Source organism: Vanellus vanellus (assembly GCF_965231255.1).
Source record: "Vanellus vanellus genome assembly, chromosome: 7".
NCBI classification, from domain to species: Eukaryota; Metazoa; Chordata; class Aves; order Charadriiformes; family Charadriidae; genus Vanellus; species Vanellus vanellus.
The window spans coordinates 5,694,044-5,701,363 of record NC_138912.1 but is presented as its reverse complement, the minus strand read 5'-3'; positions in this window follow the sequence as shown (position 1 = coordinate 5,701,363).

The window sequence follows — 7,320 nt, the reverse complement described above, 5'->3', positions numbered from 1 at the left end:
ATTCATGTGATAGCATTCTTTTCATTATTTGATAGTTAGAATGAACTGAAAAATCAGTTATTTACAGTCCTTGTTAGACTCCACAGTTTGGTTAAAGAATTAAAAAATATGCTTACTTGCTTTGTTCTGAGCTCACTGTAGGCAAAATTCTTAAATGTTGTCTTACCTTGTGTTCGAGTGGCCTGTAATATGCTGTGATACTAGTAAACGTATGTAATGTGAAATTGCAGTTCACAGCTATCCAGCTATTTAGAGCTGGTTTTAGAATGTCTTAAATATGTACAGTTTAATGGAATTAGTCTGAGTATGATATTCTTGCATTTAAATTTGGAACTTGCCCTTGGATCTATATGTAAAAGGTAATCCTTTACTACTGCAATGGTCTCTTAAGTTTCCCTCTATTTGACTTCTACCCAATGTTTTCAGCACAATGTTTTGGTGCTACTGGGGCAGGGAATGGTTTTGTTTTTTTAAGTAGTACTTTCAAGATTAATTTAACACACTCTTACGTAGATGTTGCTAACAATGTTAGAGTACTCTGTGAAAACTGAGGAAGATATTTTCAACTTCTTAATTTCCTAACCAGCTGGCAGTTTTGATTTTTTGCATACTTCCTAGGAAGAAGGTCTATGTTTGTTTGCACTGGTTGAGTTTGTACCCAGGATTCAGTGACAGTCAGCAATGCTGGCTCAAAAATGGCAGGTGTGTGTTGTTTTTTTAAACCAGCCTCACCTTCTTTTTGTATTGAACTTCCTCAATTCAAGTAAGTTTCATCAGGATTTGCAGTTTGATGGAGTTAGTCTTAGTGCTTCACAGTCATCGGGATGCTTTTGAGACTCTTGCCCTTTCATATTTGAAGAAAAGTTTGGGTTGAATTTGAAACAGCTGGCGGTGTGTGGAATCTGAGTTCTCACAGTGGTGGCCTAGATGAAGCAGTTACTTGTAATTGAGTTTTTTTACTAATGAGTAACTAAGAATAATAAGTAATCCTAATAAGTAATGTGCTTGTTCCCTGCTTAATTTTTAATTTGGTTTAGTTGTCATGAATGGAACAATTTCTGCAGAATAATACATGTAAGCATTTTCAAGAACAGGACCTGATTTGTCGTATTGGAAGTTTTACATACAGCACTTACTTAAAATTTTTAAAAGGCCCATAGTAATATTAAAAATAATTGCAAATAATAATCAACTCTGAACCTGCATTATTAAGCATTTTAACTAGTTTGTAACTGAAATTAATAAGCTTTTAAAAATTGTTTTGTGGATTGAATGAGATTAGTCAAAGTGAATTAGTATAACTACATTTTGTTTTCTTCTGTTGTACTCATCTCTGGTTATATCTTATTTTGAGTAACTTTATATTACCTAGACTTAATATGAAGTGATGAAAACTACTTCTGACTGTTGTAAAAACTTTGAGTTGTTGAACATATTCTTTTACTGTCTTCTTATTTTACTTTATTGCTTTCTAGGCTAGTCGTCACTCATAAGTTTATTAATAGATAAATTTCAAGAGTGTTTTTCATAATGGCCTCATTGCAGACGATGCTTCCATTTGTTTGCATTAGCTTAGTGTATTTAGAGGGATAATTAAAATACTTGTTTTAGCTAGGTAAAAACTATTAATAGGTGAGGTTTATTGTTTTGGTTGTCTTAAGAGATCAGTGATAGAGAGGAATTTTGCATCCTGTGCAGTGCATTTCCTCATTTCATCACATCCCACAGCCTTTGGCTGCTATTGCAGATACCTTAAAATAGAGGAAAGTAGTTAAATTAAGAGCATGAAACATCACTTACAGAAATTCCTGAAAAAGTTTTTGAGGAAGTACCAGTCTGTTCCATCGTGGAACTTCTAGACCAATATTTGAAATAGGCCAGTGGATGATGGATTCAGGTAACTTCAGAACATTTTCCTTAGAACGCCAATCTTCCCTTAAAACATACTGAAATTTTTACCTAGACAAAGGTAACATTACTGCAATTTAGCCTAAAGGTGAAGTTCTTGTGTGATTGATGTCATCCGTGGTGAACGATGGTGGCTTTCTTGCGAGCAGTGTGTCTGGAGGAGGCAGAACAAAATGGCTGTGAAAAACCTTAATGTTCATTAATTGCATGCATCTTTTGTGCTTAACTTCATCACAGTTGTTTCTCACTTCAGTTTGAGCCAACTGTTTCTCGTTGTATTATTATAACAAGGGTCTTGGGGTGTTACAGGTTTTACTGGATTCAATCTGTACTGAAAGAAGGTATATCAAACTATGCTTTGATGCATTTCTGTTGTAAAATGTGTATTTTAATAAATGTTGGTTGTATGTGGATGTTGAAAGCACCCAGGGTTAATGCTGTAGCATTTAAGTAGTATGGAGTAAAATTATAGTCATTTGACTTGCTGAGGTGTGTTGGAAAAGAAAGGAAGAGTCGGCTTACCCTAATTTAACAAATCTTCCTGGAGAACATCAGATCAGATGCATTTTGAAGACAGAGTGATGACTGAGTAAGACTTAAATGCAAGATAAGACTGCTGTCTTTGTTAGATGATTCATCAGTGCAAATGATGAATCTTCCATATTGTGCCCTGTTTGGAAGTTGGATTAGGTACTGGGGGAGGGATGTATTGTTTGATATGCCTCATAGTTTGATCAGGGATCGAGAGAGAGGTCAAAGCCACTGGTACTTATTTCAGGTTTTTTAATTTTGAAGATTAACTTCTTATGCTTAGGAATTCTCTTCCAGGAGAATACTGGCCTTTTGCAGATGCTTTTTTTCCTTCTTGACCACTTCAGAGAAGGGGTCTAAATTTAGGGGGCAGCATATCCTGGAGACATCCAGCTCTCATTTGTAGATGTAGTTAAAATGTCGCTAATAGTTTCGTATGCTTCTCTCAAATTGAAGTCCTGTCTTTGCTGTTTAGCAGAAGCATACGATGTCTATTGTGCCCTCCAGAACAAAAATAAATCGGTGAAGGATCTTTTGGAAATAGAAAAACTCAGTGTGTCATTTTAAAACAGTCAGTCCTAAATTATCTTTGATTTTCATCAGAATCATAGCCAAGTCATCTCTCCAGCTCTTGGATTAGTGTTTTTTTGTCACATTTTAGGTACCTAGGAAATCGTGTCTTTAAGGGGTTTGTGAAAGATAAGCAGAGACGTCTCTCAGTTTAAATTATTTATATGGTGTTACACCTCTACTGGAAGGTTTTCAAGGAGTTGAAAATAAAGAAATGTGAACAACTGTCCTGAAAGATTTATGTGACTTGTTTTCAGAGGCTCTTCTAAGCTCATTGTCTCAGAATTGGGGTCCCCTGTACCCCCCGCCTTTGTTGTCCTGGATGTATGCAAGAAGGAAAGCTTTCATTGCTGTAATCTTCAAGGTATAAGCAGGACAGTCTGAACTCATCCCTTACCCGTGGGAGTCAGTAAATGGAGTAAATGGCCAGTAAAAGAGATGACCAACTGGAGAGTAGCTGATTTACAGCAGGAAGCTGATAGTAATTGCCTAGGCAAAAGGCAAGAGCACTTAATAATTAAGCTGTCCCTGGAACTGCAGGGAAAATGAGATTGCTGGGGATGCTGCTTACCTTCCCTTTGCAGTGATGGAGCTAGTGTGAATAATAGAGCTTAAAAAGCAGGGTGGGGAGGAGGGATGGGCATGACTCATGGCATCATTTTATATTTATCAGGTATAGTTTTATGAATGTTGTTAATCATTTCATAGAGATGGGTAAGTAGGTAACGTATGTTTCTTAATCTTAGCTAATAGAAAAAGAACCCCCAAGTCATCCATCTCCCGTGGTAAGTTAAATCCAAAGTTCAAAATGTCCATACGCTAATAGAGCAGGAGGTAGAAGTGTTACTCTAAATTAAAGAAATAAAAATAATAATAAATTTATACACAAAGTTTGGGGAAAAGACATGTGAAATAAAGCTAAACGGTATTAAGGAGCAATGCTCATCTTGCTGTATTTCTTAAGCTTTCATGCGGATAGTCCAAAGCCTATTGCAAGGTCTTTTTATTAATATGAAGTTCCACTTTCTCTAGTAAGCCAGTGGTCCGTGGCTTATGCCTGCTCGTGGAAATTGAGTGTTAGATGGCAAAGGAGAGATTGGGCCATAGAAATGTTACCTTGCATGCAACTTTAATGGTTTTGAATAGACTTGGTTCTTGAAGATACAGAGGCTGCAACCAAACTGTAAAGGAGGTGAACTCAAGAGCAGGTGCTCGCGTGAAACTAAAAATACAAATTAATGTAGGAGAGTTTAAGCAGTCTGTTATAAATGCTGAAAACGAGATGCTTGTGTGCTTCTGCAGGTTCTAGTTGTGCAGTCATGCATTTAGTCATAGACTGGGAGAAGGTGATCTCTGACTTTTATTTATAGCAGTGCCCAGGAGGCCAAGCAGCCTTCAGTTTGTGATATAAATGTTGAGGAATATTGGTATATGGTATACCCGAGAGGAAAAGAGCAGTGAGAGGGGAAATCTGAGAGAAGCCGGGCTGATGAGGTATGTACCTACTTAAATTAGTACACAGCCACTGGAAAGAGGGATGTAAGACTTCAAAAATAAGTGAGACGTCCTGTTTGGGTTATAACGCAACCCTCCGAGAATGAATTTTAAGGCGCTGAGAGTTGTCTGAATTCTTACATGAGCGTCAATATACACCACAAAATGGGTTTTCAAAAATATTTTAGATGCTGGTGGATTGTGGACAGAACCAAGACGAAACAGGCCACAGCGATATTTTTTCTGAAGTAACACTATGTCATTGACCCATGTCTCCTCCCTCCCCTGTACCCCCCCACCTCCAGGGAGGGAAGGCAAAATAAAATGAAGTTGTATGTAATCTGTTATAGGTTTGCCTTCAGCTTTTCTCTCTGAGAACTCGCAATCCTTTTATAATATTTGATTCTAAAAATGGGTGGAAGAGTTGTTACACTGTTATGTGCTGCAGAAAATAAGTGTAAAATCTACACAGACTTGGAGATTTTTGTTTTATAATCGCCTGAAATAATAATTTCATGAAAAATAAAACGTATCTATCTAAGACACTGAAGACACTTTTAAGTTGAAGTTCTGGTGAATTTTTAGGCTGCTGGTCTTCCAGTCAGATTTTCTACACTGAAGGATTAATGTTGGACTTCTGCAATTCCTTTTATGAATCTTTAGAAGTAAGGTGGTAATTCTGTCTTTAGGTTTTTGGTCAGTCTAGAGTTGCCAGGAAGGGTGTCATAGTGGTGGTTTTGTCATGTGTATTCAGTTGCTTTAGTAACTGGAAGAAAGGCACAAATGGATTTATTTTTTTTTAAATGTGCACTACAAAGTATGGTTGGTTAATGAATGCTGCAAAAAATAAGTATTAATTTACAGTGAAATCTTGCCAAGGCTTAATGTGATGGAAACAGACTTTTAAAACTGGAAAACAATGGCATGATTTCATGTTTGATTTCAATTTTTAAATAAAGTTAGAGGGTTTTTTTAATCTTTTGTTCTTTAAGAACATCAGTCTGGTAGATGTCAGTAATCTTTTAAGAAATTTTGAACTAATCTGAAGAAAACAGAAGTTATACGACTTAAGTTTTTTAATTAATGATAGTGTATCCTGTATTTTCATCAGAGGACAAAGGAACTGCAAATAGCATTATTTTGTAGGGTGGAAATTACCTAGTAGTACTTTGAAATAGAAAGTCTGTATGAATTTAGGGGTTTTTTTCTGTGAAAATTGATTTACTGACAAATAAGAGAAAGCTTCTGAATTTTGTCTTTTGCCCTGGAAAAAAAAAAAAGTATTGAAGTAGTTCAATTTTAGCTAATTGTTTGCTCATAATGGAGCATTATGAATATCCTTCTTTCATTTTTCATGAAGGTTTTTTGAAAGACAGATGCTTTAACGTTTGGTCAGTTTTATTCAAGGATTCTTAATCAATTTGTATCTTGTTTCAAAAAGAAGTTTTCCTTGTCTGGTTTTCTTCACATCTGCACAGAATGCAGCTTAAGCCTGCTCAAACAGGAAACCAGCCACCAATATTTGCTTTTTTTAGGCACAAGGCTTTTCTGGGCTTCGTAAACTGTTGATATTAAGCTGTAGTTGTGTCCCGGAAGTACTGTATGTTTTGTTGAGGGACCACCTGGCACAATTGAGGACAATACTGGTAAATAACAAATATTTTAATTCATTTAAATGAAAAACGTGTGATGCCAAGTTCTGCCTGCTTTAGAGGTATAATTTAGAGGATAGCTCCCTTTAAGCTTGCCCCTAGCTACAGATGTGTTTATAGGGAGATTTTGCTTCAGTGTAAAGAGCCAGCATGGGAATTACTTATGAATGTTTGTTACGATTATGACATTGTCTTAAGAGTGCTCAAGTGTTTGTTTTTGCTCTTACGACTATAACTCAGTTACAGAACTTGTCTTAGATTTGTGATATTTAAATTGAGGAACATACCAAGAAAATTTAGATTACCGTAGTAAATTTTGTTACTTTATTGAAGAACAAACCTATGCCTTTGAAGATTTAAACTGTCATTGCATACCTTAAATATGGAGACAATTTTGGAGGTGGAAAGAAAAGAAAAAATCAGTCAAGTGCTTAATGGAAGGCTTATACACATTTAATGTCCTTGTAGCTATATAGAAAACATCATGCATCTCAAACAGAAGTGTGTGAACTTTGTTATACACAAAAATGCATTTAACTTTGGAATTAAAAGCTTACATTAAAAAATTCAAACCACTAACATTTTTAATAGTCCATCATCACCATAATACTGCGATTTCTTTTTTGGCAAATACTATTTAGCAAATACTGCTTGCAAACTTTTTGCAAATACTGCTGAATTGAGAAATTGAGATTATTAGATCTGGTCCCTTAAAACAGTTTAGTAGAAATTTTTCTAATATGGTATCAGAATCATGATAATAGAGTTTGTATAAAAAAAAAAAAAAAAAAAAGCAGAATTTGACTATATTCTAATTAGTCATATAAAAGGACAGCTGTAAATAGAAGCATATGTCTACATATTTGCTTATCTGAGCCCCCAAAATAAGTATATCCTTATCTGTATATCTGATTCCCCCAAATAAACACTTAAAAATTTTCTTAACCGTATATCATGTTTTACAGTGGTGTATCAATAGCTAGCTACAGATAGTTATCAGGTTTCTGCCTCATTGTGTGTCTATATAAATATATTTAAATCAAATAACTGTAAGGAATGAAATAGTAAAGGTAAAGAATTTCAAGAAATATTAAAAAGAAACTTCCATATTACATAGTGAAAGCTGGAAGACGTTATGAAAAGTGTGAAGTGCTTAAACCTTCTG